The 20,401-nt window shown below is 41.9% G+C and overlaps 2 long non-coding RNA genes across 2 annotated transcripts in view; one reads left to right on the forward strand and one right to left on the reverse strand.

Moving 5' to 3' along the window:
- The window catches only part of LOC133145640 (uncharacterized), a 36,643-nt gene extending 19,544 nt beyond the window's left edge, over positions 1-17,099 (forward strand). Inside the window, exons 3-4 of the long non-coding RNA XR_009710959.1 lie at positions 15,767-15,840; positions 16,960-17,099. This is a non-coding gene — a long non-coding RNA (uncharacterized LOC133145640). The remainder of the gene's footprint in view (positions 1-15,766; positions 15,841-16,959) is intronic.
- Positions 8,875-16,015, reverse strand: LOC133145641 (uncharacterized). Its single transcript, XR_009710960.1, has 3 exons — positions 14,890-16,015; positions 14,685-14,793; positions 8,875-9,671 (listed from the first exon to the last, which is right to left on the reverse strand). It is a non-coding gene; the product is annotated as an uncharacterized LOC133145641 (long non-coding RNA).
- Positions 17,100-20,401: the final 3,302 nt, after the last annotated feature.

Consider the following 20,401-nt stretch of genomic DNA (forward strand, 5'->3'; position numbering starts at 1 on the left):
CTATGGGATGTGACATTACGAGGATGCCAGTGGTGGAGGGGGGAGGGGGGGGACTGGTCTGACCGCAGAATCTATCATCAGATCAACGTGGAGGTGTCTCTGAGCTGTCACTGCAAGATCACGTGTGTGTGTGTAAGGGGGGGGGGGGCTTGCCTCCTTGCCACTCATCATGATGTAATGGGCACAGGCACGCCATCGTCGCAGACCCTCACATTGGCTGAATAAACGCTCACAGAGGGATTTCAGAGATTTGAGTAAACAACTAAGAAGCTCTACTATTGGACGAATGGGAGTTTGTTTCCCCAGCTTCTCTCATATTAACTATTTTCCTATTGGTCCGAAATGAGTCAACCAAAATAAAAAAACATGTTTGGATGGATTTAAAGCTTTAGCTACTGGATTTGAGCGCTAGCTGCACTCTACCCTGCGGTATTAGTCCAAGTCTGCCTGCATGAATACAGACAATAAAGCCCCAAAGTCTTCACCTATTTAAGCGAGTTCCCGACACAAAGAAATCAAAAGGTCCAGTCGGCATTGTTGACCCCGTCCCGATGAGGTCCGCTGGTATTGTCCTCGCCGCGGCATCAGTATACAATTGGCCGTGTCGTGTTCATTAGGGTAAACAAGCTGGGCTGCACTGATAGCACTGAGGCCGGTCACCCCGCCTTGGCGCTGGGCCTGATTGCAACACACACACATTTGAGCATTCTCGCAGAGAGGACCCCCCGACCCCCCCTCAAAAATAAATACATTGTTCCCTTCGTAACGGCTCATCTGCCTGCTTATGAAACCGGACCGTTTGAATATCCCCAAATTCAAGCGTTGTTGTGCAACCGGAGCGTGATTATGCAACAGGGGTTCTCATGATATCAGCGAGTAACATGCAGGAGAATTATTTCTAGCCTACACACACACACTCTGACTCACACACACACACACTTGAAGGTCTTGCCACTTTTGAATAATAGATAGAAAGTGGCTTGGAAAACAGTGTGGATTAAAAGCGCACTGACCCTGACCTCGGTCGGACTGCACAAAGAAACATGCGGCAGAGGTGACAATATTCTGACACGAACCAATAAGCTGAGAGGTAGTTGCTAACGTTTACCATGTGTGTGTGTGTGTGTGTGTGTGTGTGTGTGTGTGCGTGTGCTTGTGTGTGTCTGTGAGCCTACTGTGCTCAAATTACCGTCATGTTGGAAGTAGAGGAATTAGCACGAGCGAAGCTAATTAGAGCTCATATGGATTCATTCATTAGTCGCCCAGCTCAAGTTGTTGCTGTGATGCATTGAATGTAATTTATATACTGTATATAACATTAACCGTATTTCTCAGACAATTTGGCACACTAAAAAACACTTAATGTTTTCCAAATTTTTATTATTATGTTTGGGTTTTCATTCCGCATCTAACTGCTAGCAGGCGTCCATGCTTTCATCAAACGGTGAAAATACGTTCAGGGAAATGTAGTCGAACTAGCCAAATTCTATGGTTGCTGGTTAAACCCAACGCAAGTTGAGCGTCTTTCTTTCCAAAATTCCAATGTGAGAGCAGTGTGACAAAAGCAAGCAACGCGCCGCATATTTCAAGTGCGGTCTGAACCTAGCAGAACAGCGCTAAAGCTATCAAATGAACCTAAAGTAAAATTGATACTACGCCGAATAATACAATGCACCAAATAATCCGAACAATACGCTAATACTCAAATAGAACAAATTTATGTTTAGCTAAAAAACACCATGCATACCATCACACACCTAGCAGTTTTGTTAGCCCCTTCATTCCCCATTCTGTATGTTTGAAGTCTGAAGAACATTTTATTCATCATATGCCATGATGAAATATAATCCAGGTCAGTATTGCTAATGAGAATTCATTCTCATAAGGAAGTTAGCATTAAGCTTCATCCGTAGCATTATTTATGTGTTTTCAGCCTTTCCTCACGTTCAGGGTCTGACCTACTTGTTACTAATAATTGCTCATTTGGGTTTCTCCTCAAAGAAACCGCGCATGAATAATGAAAGCGCCTTTGCATCATGGTTTGTTCAGGTAACAATGTTGGCATGTCAGGCCGAGGCATTCGATCCGCCGTCCCGATGACATGATGGAATATGTTGGTCGCTCGGTATTGCCTTTCACCAGCTTTGCTGCTGCAATATTGATGAACCCGTGTTTTTTTTCCACCCTTCCTCGCTGGCCTCGCCCTGATCAGTTGACAACTTGTGTCACGGCGCCGACGCCTGGGAAGCCACACCAAGGAGCGTGATGTGGCGTAGTGTGTTTTTCCATCTGTCGATAAAGTGGAGCAGCTCATTACGATAGAGTGCTCTCGACAGAGCTGACCTGAAAAGACGAAAAATGTCTACCATACCTCATCAGTACTAAAATTCCTCTAATTTACTTTATCATTATGTGATGTCAACTCACTTGATCCCAATTGGGCTTAAAGTCCCAATGGAGAAAGAACCGTGAATCCCATATATAAAAGTCAATGTCTATGGTTAACTCATTCACTGGCAGTCAAGTGGATCTTTGACGTTTATAGCCGTCAATAGCAGTGAATGAGTTAATAGTAAACCATTATTGCAACTGTCCAGCCTACTGTGAGCAAGTTGTTGCTAAATTCAGCCGGCAAGCCTTTTATTGTGTGTGCCTTGTCTGAAATTCACATCCCCTCCTCAATCAAGCGTGAAAATTGATTTGCAGGTCTCAACTCGGCTTGGCAAAATCACAAAATGGACAGGGGACGGGAATGGCTCACCTGCTGTGTCCTCGTTATCGCTACATCCTCCAAACCACAAGGGGGGGAGGCGGATGTTGTGTCACGCTTCCAATCGCCGGCGGCTGCGCTGTTTTTAATCCCCAGAAGCCATTTACTGGACGCTTCCATCTTATTTGTCGCCATCATTCCCTTAAACAGCAAGTGAGTTAAAACCCTCAGGGTCACGCCCTTATTTGGTTCCTTCTTTATGTTCCATGAGGACTGCAAGAGAATTTCCCGGTTTCTCCTGTCCAATCAATACATGGCCTCTTTATTGTTTTACTGTCAGGGAGTAAACGATTCCTGGAATGGAGCCAGTCAGGTGAGATATAGTAGTGTAGTCTTCGCTATCTCACTTCTTTGCTCATCATATATTCCACTTAGCAAAATATTTCCTTCCTTGCTATAAACAGGCATTAGCAGGCTAAATGACACCATTAAGCCTTTTATTGAAACACAGGGAGACTGACAAACAGTGAAAGGTCATTTTGGACTAAGAAAATATATAATCATTCAACTGAATTGATTTGTATAGATAATTGATAATTTTACATAAGATTTCAATCCATAACATTTGTACAATGCAACTTAAAAGTTTGTGTTTGCTTCTTCTGAAGTAACAGGAAGAAATAGGTCGGACGTGAATTTTTTTTCGTCAGCTGCCATTTTGCGTTTGACTGTTTAAAAAGATTTACTGACTCCCTCAATTCCCACGTTAAAAATGTTTAAAATTCTCCATTAATTGCTAATTCTGTGTATATTTTTTAATAATTTTTTGACTGTCCCTCCTAGAGCTGTCAAAAATAATCGATGAATCGACAAGTAATTGATTTTCAAATGAATTGACAGCTGTTTTAATAATCAACTAGTTTTTTAGAGCCATTTTTTACCTCAGAATGGTTCAAATCTTTAAATGTCAGCTTCTCAACAGTAATTATTCATTAATTTTGTAGTCATTCATGAAAATACCTTTCGTTTTTATCAAAACAGGAAATTTGAAAACATCTACTTTTACTTCAGAAAAAAGGAACTGCACCTTTAACTGTTTGACGATACATCATGAATCCCTCTTGTGTGATACTGTTCAATTGTTATTTATCACTAAACAATACACAATAAACAACAGTAAATGGGGAAAACGGTTTTGTAATACACTTTCATGCAAAGTGAAATTGTATCCGATTAATCGATGGACTAATCGACAGAATGATCAATTCTAAAAAATTTCAATAGTGACAGCCATAGTCCCTCCTCACTGGTATGTCCCCGGCTGACCCAGATAAGCAGCCGTGTCGTATCCACTCTTGTACTCCTGTTGCCTGTTGACTCATGACACCGTGAAGAGCAGGAGGAGGAGGAGGCAGGCGTAGGAGCTTCATCTCCGCCTGAGACCTAAACACTCTGAGCTTGTTTTCATCTCTGCTTACCTTAGCAGAGCTTTGATCCAGTACGCTCTGTATTGCTGTATAGTTGACGTCAATGGCACATGTTTGCCGTAGCTCAGTTTAGATACTACAGATGCTCGTCGGCAACACCCTGACAGCGATACGACACGGTTGACACGTGTGTACCCCCCCCCCCCCCACACCGCCATTTCTGGCTTTGTCGTGTGACGGGCCAAGGCACAGTGATGTCAATATTGCAACATATCATTTGCCAGTCCTGTATTTAGGGGCAAGTGTGTGAAACGTAATACAGTGAACCCCCAGTTGAATGTGAAGCATACATTCCAGGCCCAACCACCAAGGATGATAATACATTACATGGAGAGTCCATATTAAAGATTTATTTTTAAATTGTTTCACCGCCAGCTCTTTGTTTTCATGATTTTGTCAAACAAAAGTGTGAAAATGAAAGCTTAATGCTAACACAATGGGAAAAACCATTGTCAAGCTAATGGAAATTAGCATACCTTCAAACAACCACGACTTTACAGACTTTGGGTACTCGTTTTTTTTTACAATGTCTGTTTTTCTGAAATTTTGGGGTATCTGAAATTGCACCAAACTTTGTATAATAACTTGAATACTTTTATTCACATCAGTTATCCAGCGCAGATGCGAATTACTCAAGCCTGAGCTCGTTAGCTCATGAGCTAGCTGGTGGCTAGCACCTGTAGCCGTAGCGCGGGAAGCCCCGCAACCACTCGGTGAGATATTGAAGTGAAGGCATAAGATGGGAGACAAATTTTCAGGTTTAGTAGTGATATTAGGTTGACAGTTGAAATTTGGCAAAGCCAGAAACAAGAGTCAAGAATCATCCTGTTTCCTGACATAGCGCACAGTCTAACAAAACATTTATTTCGACACACTCACTAGCAAATTGCTGTAGTTACTTTTCGTGAGAGTGCGAACGGGCCAAAATGAAGGCTTGACATTTGGCTGGCGGTGTGCTCTATTTTTTGCTTCCATGCAAGAGCTCAGCGAGCCAGCGAGAACAAGTGAAGGAAAGCAAAATAAAAAAATTAATCGAATAAGACGAGCGGTAAATATGCAGAGTGGAACCGACATTTGCCAGGGAAAATATGATAACGGCGTGCTCTGAGCAGATGGAGACGGAGTGCGAGTTCAGTGACATCATTGGACTTTGCATGCGTGTGTGTTGAAAGTAGATGTGAGTTCAGTGGAGCGTGTACTGCAACCGGGAGGGGGTGAGGCGGTGACGTTATTGTAATCTGGAATACTGAGAAGCCCAGCTGTGCAGAATCAGGGCATGGCTTATGTTACGTCACACACGGTCTCACACACACAGACACACACTGGCACTTGATGTCGTGAGTTCTGAAGAAACGCGATTGTCACGAGGGGGTAAAGTTCAGGAGGGCGAGCGCTTCTCTGTGTGTGGTACCTTTCATGACACACCCCTCAGGCTACCTACCAGATATAAACAGTCATTACAAAAATATTATTAAACTGGTGGACAACATTTGCTATAAAATTGCTCAGAGTAGCCCAGTGGTTATGTCGTCAGATGATTGCAGTCACTTGAATTGCCAAGACCCCGTCAGCCGTGTCCGGGAGGCATCTACAAAAAACTTGAATTGGATTATGGGACGATACCTGGTAAAACTCAAGTACCAAGGCTACCCTTCACAGTTCTAACTGGGTTCTTAGTCGACCTCAGGGTAAATATATGGGAAATAAAAAAACTGAAATCCAAGATGCATCTGGTTGGACGCTGCCTCTAATCTCAAGTGGCCCCGCTACCCAGTTAGGCTTCCCTCTCGGGCCCTCAGAACCTGCCTTGCATCCTGGGAAGGAACTTAATAAGGAGCATTTGGGAGCCCTCGTAAAAAATAACCAGCTCATGCTGTAGACTGTTTTTGAATGCATTTCGACCCAAGCGACTCATGGCACCGGCGCCGCAAAAAGAGGCGCGGGGGGAGCTAGTGCAGTGACCGTATTTGGCAATGACCCCGGGAAAAGGGACAAGCCCCCCCCTCCCCTCCCCTCCCCTCCCCTCTGTCCGCCTCCCATCTTCACTGGTTATTTTTGACCTTCTCCCTTTTGTACCGGCCTTGATAAACATCAAAAACCTTTTTAGAAGCCTTGTAGAAATGACTTTTATGGGCCGAACTAGCCGATGTCTCTTTGTTTGGTACGGAGACGGATCCCAAGTGGTAAAGCCATTGGACGACATTAGAGTATATTGCGCAATCAGCATAATGAGCATAAATAGATGAAATACTGTATGCAGTTGTAGTATTTCATCGAGGTAATATATCAAATCTTTTTAGCATTTCAGACCAATACACTAAATTGCCTTACCTGGTTAAACGAAGAATAAATCAAGTGATCATGACAATACTCTCTGGGTAAATCATGGCCCAACCAGAACATTTTGCAATTGTTTTGGGTATACCGGCCATCGTGTTAGTTTGCAATCAATTCAGCTGTCTGTCGGCTTTTGTCTGGGTCTTGTCTGTGTGTGGTCTAAGTGCTGAATCGGCAATCTAGTGGACCTAAGTGAACATAAGTGCTTGGCGGGGTGCCTCCCTGTATGCTAGGTTTGACTTGCTAGCTTTGTTAGCTAACCTTGAACTGTGAGTCATCCCCACTCGAAACGTAAAGCACCATTTGACCGTTCCCCCGGTGCGGCTGCGTCAGTGTTTCCCGTGCATTATCGCCACTTCCTGTCGTTGGTGAAACCGGCTATAGACGTAGAGGTCATTAGCACATTGACTCTCAAGTGTCGCACCCTCGACATGACCGTCAACTTCCTGTCACTGACTACCTCCCGTCAAAAACAAGAGAAGCCGCTTCATGATGGCCTCTCGTAGTCACGAACGAAACACACTACTAAAATATTATTTTCAGACTGACACATTCTACCCTATTTGTAGGCCAACCCGACCACATTTGCGTCAACGTATGGCGTAATTAGCGTCCTGAGTTATTTATAGCCGGCTGCGGAATTGCTGGGCGGGCCTCAGGCCTGATTAAGCCACACGCCAATCAAATATTTATGGCTTCCTGCAGGAGAGGAGCTTGTCCTCTTTTGTACGCTGCACCATGGAAACACAACAGGAAGCGGCAAAGCCCCGTTGAGAGGAAGTATTCCCTACGAGGGAATCAGCTGCGCTGTCATCAACTAGCAACGCGGCACACTAATCGAAACTTTTACTACAAGATGTTTCTCCTCTGGTTTTCAAAGAAAACTCAAGGATAAAAATGAGATTACTCCCAGGTGGGGAAATTAAGTACATTTAATTTATTCACTCCTTTTAAATGCGAATAAACAGACTTGATGAGGTTGCAAAGGTCTTGAAAATGTCAATTTCAAACCTTTTAATTGTCGGGAAGTCCTCGGGAGACCAAACAAGTACGTCCGGGATGAATGAAAGCATTGTTGTGTCATAACGAGACAATGGCCTGCCGATCAGGCTTCAATATGTAAAACAAAATGGAAGTGCCGTAGAAGGGGACATTTCTAACCAAAATGAAAATTTTGGTTATTTAATTTGTTTGAATTTTTTTTGTGTATAAATGTATTTGCAAAGAGAACCTCTACAAAATTGTCCTTCCAATGTAATCAACATCTAGTATGGAAGAAACACAGCTTCCCCAAAGGCTTCCATTTCCAAAGTTGTGCGAGTGCAGTGACATCACACAAGTCCCACGTGTACGTTTGTATATTTGTGCGTGTCTGTTTTTATCACATCCTCTCCCTCCTTTTCTCACTTTCCATTCGCACATTTTGACTCTGCCAGCAACGCCTTCAATCGCCACAGTTGCACTAAAGAGCACATCTGTTTACTTAGAGACTGGTCGGTCCCAGCGGGGCCTCGTGGCGCTCGGCCAGCTATGTGTGTGCGTGCGTGTGTGCGACGTGTGTTTGCAGTTGAGTCGTCACGTTTTCGTTTTGAGACTGAGATGGTGCACAGATGAACGCAGCTGAAAAAAAAAAAAAATATATATATATATATATATGTATATATATATATTAGGGTTGGTGTGTGTTTGTGTGTTTTTGTGTTAGCATTGTTGTGTTAGCATTGTTTATTTAAATAGAACAAACTATTGCTTTGATTACATGCTTTATTTTTATATTATATTTTATTTATTTATATATATATTTTATATTTTTATTTTATTTCTACACACAAACTATATTGAGTGAGAGTGGGTGTGGGTCCCTCCTTCCAAGGACAAACTTAATATTTGCCGCAGCGTGAAGCAGAGAAAGCTGCAGAATGTGTCAAAAGGTTTGAAATTGCAATTACACAAGAAATACCAGCAAGAGTAAGACGTGTCCTTCGGTCACTAATATGCTCCAGTTTGTTTTTAGAGGACATATTTTATCTAGTCATTTCCATTGTAATGTAGTTCTAGCTTGTGGGGGAAAAAAAAGCTATTTTCGTGTCCTTGGTTTGCTGGAATGAAAGACATGCTCGCAATGACAAATTTATGTACTACGTATTTACAGAAGCTCTTTGCTTTGAAATGGGATATCTATTATTATTCTTTTACTCAACCTGTTTCTGTAAAGTGAATTCAAAGTTTTGCTAATCCAATGTGCATTGCCTGAAAATTCAGTCTGCCGGCGTCACGGAGTGCCTCGTGGTTCGCTGCGAGTACACGCGTACCACACTGAGAATGCCAAAAGAGTGTGTAGGCAGGCTTTTATTATTATTATTTTTAATTTAACCCAACAGCTAGCGTGTGTACAGAGTCTTTGCGCTGATTCATTTACAGGGAGTATCAACACGAGTCAAATCAGATGAAAAATATCTTGACTCTTATTTGCATAATCTCATTTCCACCATTCACCCATCACAAAATCACATTAACTTTATCAAGCCACTTGTATATCATTTGCATCCCCTGTTCAATTTTTACCCCTTGAGTGCTAGTTAATCGTCAATCAATAACCACCCTAAGACCTTACAAGCTCTTCTCTGTCAAATTAAACGTGTCATAAAGATGCTAACACACTCAAGGAGCGCTATTTGCTCGACCAGGTACCTCATATCCAAACACACATTCAGAAATTAGCATTTTTAAAGTGGAAATTGAGAGAAAAAATGTCCAATGGGAGCTGGGTACATATTTTCAGCCCAGTGTGTTGCTGTGTGTTCTTTTTCTGTCCAGCCCCAAGGCTCCATGAATGTCCTGACTTCTGTTTCTTCAGATCGCCTCGCAGCCCAATTAGATGCTCACTCACAGAAGCACACACACGCACGGGTACAGCATTTACCACACAATGTTAACCCGCTTCGCCATTCATTGTTCTACTTGAATAAGTCGGCCATTACCGACGCATCTCGTGAAGCCTTCTGAGAGGCGAGCTGCTCATCGCCTTGGAAACGGCAGGCTGGGCAGCCGAGGGAACGCTGTTCTCCGGAGGAATGATGTTATCGTTGTGCCCGGGTCAGCTTAGGACAGACCCCTGCAGGCCTCCCGTGTGCTCACTCCTCATAGAACAGGAATGTGCAATTCAGCGGCAATGCGGGATGGAATTCATGGGATGCAAGCAGATCGGGTTGCGTAATCTCACTATAATCTTGTGTGCTACCTATAAAGATATATGATTACGGTGCGTGTGGTAGTAATATTGCCCTGTCGCTATGTCATTCTATTTACATTTCAGCGCAATTGTATTAAATGCTACTCACTGCCAAGGACGTTTATAGTCGTCAACTGGAATCCAATCGTTTACCGGCACCAACAAATATACAGTTTTTTTCCTTGTATAATGCGCAAAATTTAACTAATTTATTGTCCTAAAATCTGGGGTGCGCATTATACATGGGTACTAAAAATTTTTTAATTTTTTTTTTTTAAATATATATATTTTTTTAATTATTATTTTTTAAGAAAGGCATGGTACAACAAACCCAACAACAGGACTGACCGACAAAGACGTGGACCAAAAAGACAGGGTGACATTACCAAAGACAGGAACAGAAACCAAACAGACATCATGACATCATCCGACGGTGAGCGAGGGGCAGACAGGACTTAAATACAAAACACGTTACATTGATTGAGGTGACACAGGAGCCGCCTTTTTCACGTCCGCACGCCTTTTTCACATGTGCGCACGGAGCGCGGTGGTGCCTTTACGGGCAGTCGGAGAAATCAACGCCAACAAAAAAAATTACATCCAGCCTAGTTAAGACCATACCAAAGACTATAAAAATGGGACTCATTGCCTCCCTGCGTGTGTGACGATCATTGGGACTTGAAAAAAATAAAAAATAAAATTTAAAAAATTGGGTGCGTATTGTACATGGGTACAGGCTTTTTTCCAGCATCAACATGCCATTTTTAGGGTGCGTATTATACATGGGGGCGCATTATACACGGAAAAAAACGGTATTCGCAAAGTGTATTTTCCAACGGCATGGAAGAGGGCCTCGTGTATGTTTTTCCATCAATCCATTCATAAACCACTGTTATGACTGATAGATCCCCGTAGATGGCGCTATTGCGTCGCTTTGGATTTGAGAACAGCGTATAGTGAATTTCGGCTCGCCACGTCTATTATGGAGAGAATAAGTAACATGATTGAAGTCGGACACGTTTAGGCACGTCGCAGACAAACGGGGTATGTACACATCTGGTGTGAACGGAGAATGGGTTGGTCGTAAGAATTGTGTTGTGATCATTAGAAAAGATCACACAGTTGGTTGTAAATTAATTTTACCTTCAAAAACCTTTTTCTCAGTCTTATGTCAATTTGTAAGAAAAAAAATGCATAGAAGCAATAGTTGTGTTTCTTTCCCTACAATAATGCTGTTTTTCCTCTACTCATTGGTCAGAAGTTGTTTTTGATTGCCGTACTGCTGATTATTGAAAAATAGGAAAGGCTAGAACACGGCAGGCGACCTTTGCACAAACACAAATAATTATGTTGCTGTTTTTCCCTACTCTTCAATCTTCCACAAACTCTCTCACTTGTTCCCCTTATTGATTTTACTGGCTTGACGCACAACTGAACTTTGACCACAAATATTTTCGCTAGGCCATTATTTAAAATCAGATAAGGTTTTCGACTCTGACGACGGCTGCAATGCGCTCAGTTATTTATAAAGTATTTTTGTGCTTAAGTCTTCCCCTATCTCCTTTCCACCATGTGACACACTCTTGATTAACACATACAGTATGACCAGGTTTGTGTTGGACTAGAAATAGTGAATGATGCACTTCCCTTTGTCTCCGCGCACTTGCTGTTTTGTCGCCATGGTGGTCAATAAGTGAAATAAAAGGACACTCTACTGGTTAGAACTGTCTTGTGTGCCGAGGTGGTTGGTGAAGCCAAAGATTGTTCTCAAGTATGACTTCTGAGACTTGAAAATAATATAACTGAAAGTGAAAGTAAAAAGTAAAAAAATACTACCCTATGGTTTTGGACTTTATGTAGGTAGAAATAGAATGTAAAGAATGATGAATAGAATAAAAGAATCCGAATCGATTAATCGCCAACAAATCGATTATCAAATTAAAATTGTATTTAAATAATTCAGTAATTGTTTAAAGACATTTAAATTGTTCAAATCTTCTGATTTCAGGCTCGCTAACATAATTATTCTCAGATTTTTCTAGTCCTTCATGACAGCAGACTGATTTTTATTTTCGGTTTAATCCAAATAAGTAATTTGCAAACATCTGCTTTTACTTTAGAAAACAATACTTTTTTTCCTCAAGTGAAAAAGTCTAGATGAATCCTTCTTGTGTGATGTTGCTTAATAGTTGTTTAGTTATTTCAATCACTAAACAATACAAAATAAACAAAATAATTGTTTAATAAATATCAATAACGGGGAATTTTTTGAAAATAGATTCTAATGCAAATAAAATTGCATCCGATTAATCGATCAAATAATTGGTAGAATAATCAATTCTAAAAATATTTCATAGCGACAAACCGATTTTGCAAAATAATCAAATTGTATTTTTTTCCCACCTCAATATTGTGAATTCCATTTAATATGTAATTATTTGTTCAAGATGCTCTTCCCATATGTTTTTTTTTATCCATTTCAGTTCGATTGCATCCTACTACATTGCAATGTCAATTTAAATTTGATTAATCGTTCAGTCCTAGTTACTACCCGCTCGCTCCAATGTGGTACCTTGCGACATAAGAGAGCATCCGTTCTAGGTTTGATACGATCAGTTAAGCCACACGTTGGCTCGTCAGCTGTTTTAACCTCCTGAGAATAAAATAGGTCACTGTTTTGAGATATTCGCCAATCACATCAGGCTGGATTACCACATGTCGCCAAAGCCCGTGGGGATATGTGTACTATTAGATATTGAAAATTAACTGGCGGATTTGGTTACAATCTCCTCTTGCTTTTTTGGTGAGCGCAGCGTTCAGCGCCCCCGCTGTGGTTTATCGAGGTGGGAGTCGGGGGGCGGGGGGGGGGGGGGGGGGTTGTGATGTTTCCCAGGCACTCGATTGTCAAAATTTTCACTTTGATGGTAATAAAATGATACTGGCCAACTCAAGTGCGTCACGTGGTTCAAAACGTGGATTTCCTGCAAATTATCACATGCTAATTTATGTCTACTACAATTGGAAAAAAAAATTCTGTGTTCCTAAAAATGGTATCTGCTATCTTAAGTCCCGCTGACCCACTACATCCGGGAAATGTTGCACTTCAATTTCATTTTACAAAATCGAATGTAACATATCCTATATCTATGCTAGCCTAACCTTGTCATGGGTTGTGCTTGCTTACATACAATCCACTCAGCCACACGCCCACCCATGTCTACGGACTATTCATGTTGCAAACGATGAGTCATCAATCAGTATCAACAATCAGAGATCCAATCAAAAGAACCAGGGTCCCGTCTGCACCGACTGATAGAAACATTTTTCATTTTACTGTATCCACCCGTCTGAAGACATCAGTTTTTCAATCTGTACAGATGGAAAGGAACAATCCAAAGACGTGACCTTGGTTGGGAAAAGTTGTGGGAAGGGGCGGGGGGGGTATATCATGTTAACATGCAACATTATTCTGCAGTAATCTCATCACGCGATCGAGTGGCTCGACAACATTCTCAAACCGCACAGAATGTGCAAAAGCAAGGTGTCAACTGGAGGAGAGTGAGAATTATTGGTGGCGCAGTCAGCCTTGGACAAAAGGCCTGGTTTTTTTGTTTTGTTTTTTGAATTGAAAAAACTTTCTGCTGTCTGTGTTTCGGTCTGATCTGTGAACATATCACATGAATTATTATTTAAGATCCTCATGTGTCATGTTATCCCTCTTGTTTTGGTTCTGAATGAGAAGTTCTGCTCAGAGCAGGGGCTGCCCTATTTTAGTGGGATAAAGGATGCGGGCCACCCCAAAAAAAACAGTATTTGTCTCCTGACCTTTAAAAGATAGTTAACTATAACTACACACACACAAAAGGATAAAATAAGTAATAAAAATTGCTTGATGGATTGGCCTCAGGTGAAAAAGTCTAGACACCCCTGCTTTAGAATTTCGCGTAGGGGCGTGGCTCCACTTTTGACCCTTCCTCGTTCCAGTTTGTCAATGAGTGCCGGTGGGATAAAAGAGGGGGGTATTCCTAAACTAGCTGGCTTCTATGGCGCTAAACACATATTCTCACAGTCCATCAGGTGTGTGACTAAGCGTGCCGTTGTCAGCGTGATGGAGGATGAGACTCGATAGTGCGGTCGCCCACACAAACACACACACAGAGGCCTCCCTGTTCCCCATCTGTCACCCGCTACTCAGCAGACCGCAGTGTCACCTGTCAAAAGTGCTGCTCATTGATTGCTACTGCAAGGTGGGCCTTGTCGCTATTAGATTTCACACAACTGTTTTGTGAGTGTGTGTGTGTGTGTGTTTTAGCCATGGCAGCTGTTTGGACACAGCTGACTTTAAAGATCTCATAATGGAGAGTTAAGAATCGCTTGTTGGATAATCGGCCTGGTTCATTATCGGCGAGTGAAAGCTAAGCTAACACTTTTTGTTTTCAATAGAGGTTCCTTTAAAGTCTAATCAAGATTGGACCGCAAATCTCTCGGGAAAATGTCGGAAAGGAATCTAACAGTTAGCAGTCCCCATGTAGAACGAGAAGCCAGATAGCGTCATGATAGCGTCTTTTCCGTTCCAATCTTTTTATAAAGCATCCCAAAAGTCCAGGACTGATGAGATCAATAACTCACCAATTGGGAACTGTCGAGTCTCGCTAATTAAATCCCAGCACCACATTGATGAATGCGACTTGACACGGGGTTGTAAAACCCGAGGCCGTCCTTCCTTTACCGCAAAGTACCGACTTGTTGACACGTCGGTATTGGTTTATTAGAACACCTCCATGTTTGTTTGTGTCCGGGAACGGGATCAAGTTCTTCGAGAACGGCTTGACGACAGGAGAAAAAAGAAGGAGGAGGAAAAGGAGACGGCCAAGGCGTGAGCAGTCTCCATATCCATGCGCTTCCTCGGGTTACTCACCGGTCTCATCCATTATTAGTGGACCTCATCCATAATGGATGTCGCCGGTACAAAGCCACCGAATGACGCTCCAGGCTCGCGCCGGACGGGAGCGTCGCAAGGTTGTGACCTACATAAAGAAGGAAAATTGGAGATGGCAAAAACAGGAGGGTGAAAAAAAAATTCATCACATTTATTATTCTAACTTCCTGGAATAATTTACTACCTTACAAAACAAGGTCTGGAACTGGCTGTTTTCCGTCTCGCTGCAACGTGAATATCAAGATAACAAGCTTCATGATGATTTGCAGACGTGTGCTGTACTCCCCTTCGATTCTTTTTGCCTTTTTTAGCAAGATGCTAGCGCTCTGGAGAATGTATTGTCGCTCGCACCCTACCGTTTGTGTTTGACACTCGACCGTTTGACACGGGGAAGTAAAACAGAAGATTCAGGCCCTGAGCCAATCGCCAATCTTGGCCAGGCAGACCTTGAAGACCAAGGCTCTGACATTTTCATCGTGCCATCCAAGTGAGACACGTGTCACCGAGGATAAACTTGCCAGATAGATAGGTTGTAAATCCTTGACTCCGGTTCAGTTTTTTTAGAGGCGAGGTCTCTGGCGTGAGCTCACACTTGCCATGACTTATTTGGACTCCTCTGGGTGATTCTGAAACTGGGCTAGCCGAAAAGTAGGCTAGCCGTTAAACTGGGCTACGGATGAGAATCACGCGGTCTGCTCTCTGTGGATTTAGGCACCATGTGTCACATGACCCAGTCGGAAAACTCAAGTGCACGTCACGTGACACACTAAAACAGCGGAAAGTTTCCATAAACCATCTCGGTTAGAAAATAGATGACGGCGGAGGAAAATTGCATGTTAAAAGTCAAGGGTTGAGTGCGTTTGAAAGAACTTCCCACTGTCCTTTTTTTTGGTTTGTTTTTTACACTATACGGACAAAAGTATTGGGACGCATGCCCACAACACTGCAATCTTAAAACTTTGAAGCTGCTTTTCCAAAACCTCCTCAGATAACAAAGTCAGATTCAAAATGGCCGCCAAGTCCTCTCGCCAAATGAAGACTATTTTTTTCATTTACGACAGACTACTGTGAAGTTAGAAGCCCATCCTGCTGTTTTTGATCCAGCTAAGAGTTTCCCCTCTGACTGACCAAAGAGGTAATTGACACACACACATGCACACACACACACGCACACACACACTCACACACACACACACACACACACACACACTCAGGTCATTACATTACCGCTAAGCGTCTCCATAAGCATCTCCATAAACCCATGGAAGCATATCTGACATATCCATCTGCTAGACCAGGATCATGCCGAATTCCCCATCCCCCCCCCCTCCGCTCCCCCCATCCTTCCCTCTCTAAATCGGGGTTAGGGGTGTGTCAGTGCTAGTGGTGATGGAACATTGTGTAATGACGGGGTTGTTCCTAATGTTTTTCGCCTCACATGGATGTGACTTTTATTGGGCCTGAATGAAATAAGTGTATGCTTTAAAGATGATTAGTTCTTGATGGATTGTGTCTGATGCTGCCCACTTAAATTCTGTCCTCTACTTTCGGTACATTGTGATTGACATTAGAACCGGTTTATGTGAAATGTGTTTTCCAGTCCAAGCGCTGTGGAGCCACAATAAACATGTCAATTCGCTTAAACAGCTTGCCGCTTAATTGCAACATCAATTGGTGGCGCTTTTTTATTATGCTAGGTTTTATTATGCTATATTTCAGCAGCTTTGCTTGGACTGCGACGAACCTAAGAGATGAAAATAATCTCAATTCAAATTTCCCATTGTCTATTCATGAGACTATTACCTCAAGGAGGAGGTTGAGGTGTTTATTTGTGTTTGACCCCAAAGCAACATATTGCTTTTTCCTCGCAGTGCCCTCCTCGTCTCCCAGGGGGAAAGCCCCCCCATGAGAACGAGAAGAAATGGGGTGTAAAGGGCGCCGAGTTCCCATTGGATCTGCCCCCGTCTTTGCCATCTGTGCCCAATCCAGGCAAAACTCGGCTACACCGAGGAGGAAAAACTCAATTCTCTCATGCTTTCCAAATGTTCTCATTAATTTGACATTAATTGATCCTCAGTCTGTACCAGCTAACACAATACTTCTTAATTGCCTCCAATTTAACCAAAGTCCCCTTAGCCAGAGGCGTCAGTTCCTCTCTGGTCTCATTTATCCTTGCTCCCAACACCTTCCACTGTCCTTAAGCACCACTTGATATTTTGATCATGTACGTTTCCTGTTATGTTTTTCACTTTAGCTTTTCCACGGGTTCAAATGGAGGATCTCAGGTGATGTCTGAGCCGTGTTTTGCCGTATCAAGTCTATTCAGGCGCCTCGGATTGTTGCCGCCTTGTCAAACCTTCACTGCTGCCTGCTGTGCTGTAAATATGCAGGCTATTGACGGAAAACAGAAGGCAACATGTCACAACCAAAAGCGTGCCAACACCCTTCTATGGTACTTCTGTGCCCCCACACACACACTAACACACTTTTACAGACCCTATATAGTCTCTCACTCACGCATGCACTTATTAGGCTGGGTGGGTCACTTTCTCCTTGCACTTGTAGTGACTTATTGTGTGCGAGTGGAAACTTGGCCAGATTGTTTTAGTTGCTGCCGTTAGGCTGCACAGCCCTGAACAAAATTGAATTACTGGGTCAGAAAACTGCAACGAAATTATACCGAATTGAATTTCTCATAGCTGAGCGAACACATCTGGAAAATTTGGAGAGTGGTTGAGATACATGGTTGCATAATGTCAACAGATACTAATGTACTTTTTTAAACTTACTTTTATGTCGACAAATGGGTAAAGATTGGGACAGATTACAGAAAATAGTTGTGATTATGGAAATAAATATTTTCATACACTGCTATAATCCGAGCCACACTATTGTCACTTGTTGCTAGGCAGAATTTGTGTCTTGCAGATGATTACAATAATACAATGACCGTGCAACATTTGTAACTCAAATCATTTTTCTCCGTTGAAATTAATCTAAATATGTTCAATTCATTCTGGCCTCACAAAAAAATAATTTAATATATTACAAAAACACTTTAATGACCCAAATGCATAGAATGTAATTAAACGGTTGTCACATTTCTTTTTTGTTCAAATCCATTCTGGCCTCACACAAAAAAATTATTTAATATATGACACTTCAATGACCCAAATGCATAGAATGTAACTGAATGATTATCACATATTCTTTTTTAGTTTCTGCTCAAATTCAGAGGAGCTTGTGCTGCCATTTGGTCTGTACGACTTGGCCCGTTTGGCCTGAATGTTATTAATTTCTCTTTGCAGATGATAAAGAATATATGATAAAGAATTATTGTTAGCTGTCTTTATGTGTAACATAGAAATCACTTAAGGATGTAATTGATTTGATTAACTGAAAATAAAAGATGAAATGAGGCATAGCGCCACCTATGGTACTGGAGGAAGAAACACATTTTGCTCAATAATGTCATTTTGTGCAACATCACGCCTATTTCCAGTCCACACGTCTTTCACAATAACTCCTTGTCCGCTCCCTTCTCCATTTTTATTTTTTCTCCCTCTTTCCCGACAACTCTGGCCTTTGTCCCGTCGGACGCTCGGCCCCTCGGCGGCCGCCTGCAGTAAATTCCTGCGGCGGTTGGAAACACAAACATGGGCCGTTCACGATAGAAGTGACAACACAAGCGGCGCTTTGTACGACGCGCTCACAAGCTTTCCCTTCACACACCTGTATCATGAATTCATTCTTACCTGACAGCTATTTTCCAAACAATTTAACACTTTTGCTAATCATATAATTGAAGACCTTTTGAGTAGAAAAAGTAATAAAACAAACTGTAGCATACGATCAACAGGAATGTCCCTAGATGACATGTTTTCAAAACTCTGCCCACACATCATGTGTCTGAAAACTATTCGCCACTTCTCTCTCGCTCTCTCCTCCCTCTTGAAAAGGAGGAAGCCCACAAAAGCCTTCCCCTCACTGCCTTCCACCATGTGCCAATGTGCTGAGCCAGTGGAAAAAGCGACGTCCGTTGGAGCAACGGCGTCGTGTAGAAAGATCAAGTGACCTCGTGGAAGCCATATTCATACAGCACTTGAGTAAGAACAGGAACATTGTTACATTGTTATTTTCCACTCGCTTGACCCAAAGAGGAACAACATCTCCCTCCAGTCAGCATGTAACATATTTTTTTTTTTTTACTGATGAGCTGTGCCGTGTCATGCACTTTTTCCATCCTCTCTGAATGAGACATTGTTCCCAGTGTGAATAGACGAAACACTTGAATGCAGCCAGCTATGTGAACATGTGATAAGATCACCGCAACGAGTGAAAGTGATCACGTCATTGAAGGTTTTCATTGAAACCGTCAAAGGTCTCTAAATGGGAATGATTGGCCGTTATAACGTACTTGAAATAGTATCATAACAGTAATTAATGGGAAGTTAATAGGATTCAATGGGAACTGGCATCCCTCAAGGAACTGGTCTCAGCCCCCATATTTTTCTATATAAATGCAAATAATAATTATTAGTATGTGTGTGAAAAATCCTTAAAAGTTTCTTATCAATAATATAAATTAAAACTTTTTTTTCACAGTTGGTATGTAGGTGTGTAAAGTAACAAACACATCAAGTGACTGCTATCTCACTGTATTTAAATGTATTTAAATTTAAATTTTAATTTATTTCTAGATTCTTGTAAAATTCAATAAATTCAATTGAATACAAAATATTACACTATAAGTCACAAAACTGTCAATAAAATTTGATAAAAGAAAATGAATACAATTAAAATTTAATTAAATGCAATGTAAGTAACATTATAAAAAAAAAAGCGACCACAGACATGCTCTCATTGTGACACTTGCTGTTCAACCTTTAATTATTAGTCATGCTGGCTTGTCTCATGCATAGAAGTTCTTCCCCGGCAATTAAAGTTCTATGTTGGGATGAACGCGCACACACTCAACCGCAGCTAATTTGGTTCAGCCTGAAAACCGCTACTTTCCACCACACTTGTATTTTTTAATCTGTGAAAAGAGTTCAACATCCATAGACCTTTTTTGGGTGGAGGGAGCATGCCGTGACACCGCCATGTTGAGTCATATAGTCCAACTCTGGTGACAACACATTAGCATTTAAAGGAAATAATGACACTTGACATTGACTGCAGTTCACGTGATGCTCCAGAGCATGTGGCATGTTTCCATTAAGAAACTGAGTCAACACACAAAACAACAGCAGTGAGATAAATGACTGTTCTGTAAAAAATAAAGAATCATTGACATCAGTGACAGGAAATAAATCAAAACAACAGCCGTATTTGTGTGGCCAGCCTGCAGCGGGGTGTTAAGCGTGTAATAGATTTGAAGTGGAGATTTGGTGGTTTCATGGCCAACTTAGTCACATCTGCATCATTTAGACACGACTGTTAGCTATCATGAAAATTAGAGGAATGGTGTCACTTTAGACTGTGAGCCACTAAAACCACAGACTATGAAATCCACAATAAGCAGCCTTCTTCATAAAGCTTCACTCACAGCTGACAACAAGGCGCTCTAAAACTATCAGACCAGCACAAAGCCCTGTTCCATCAAATCAGGACTTTAGAAAATAACAAAATATTTTTTTTCAACTAATCAGTTTGTAACTAACATGTTGCAATTGCACAAGCAAGCTTGCATCAAT

This window comes from Syngnathus typhle, linkage group LG21, assembly GCF_033458585.1.
Source record: "Syngnathus typhle isolate RoL2023-S1 ecotype Sweden linkage group LG21, RoL_Styp_1.0, whole genome shotgun sequence".
In the NCBI taxonomy this organism is placed as follows: Eukaryota; Metazoa; Chordata; class Actinopteri; order Syngnathiformes; family Syngnathidae; genus Syngnathus; species Syngnathus typhle.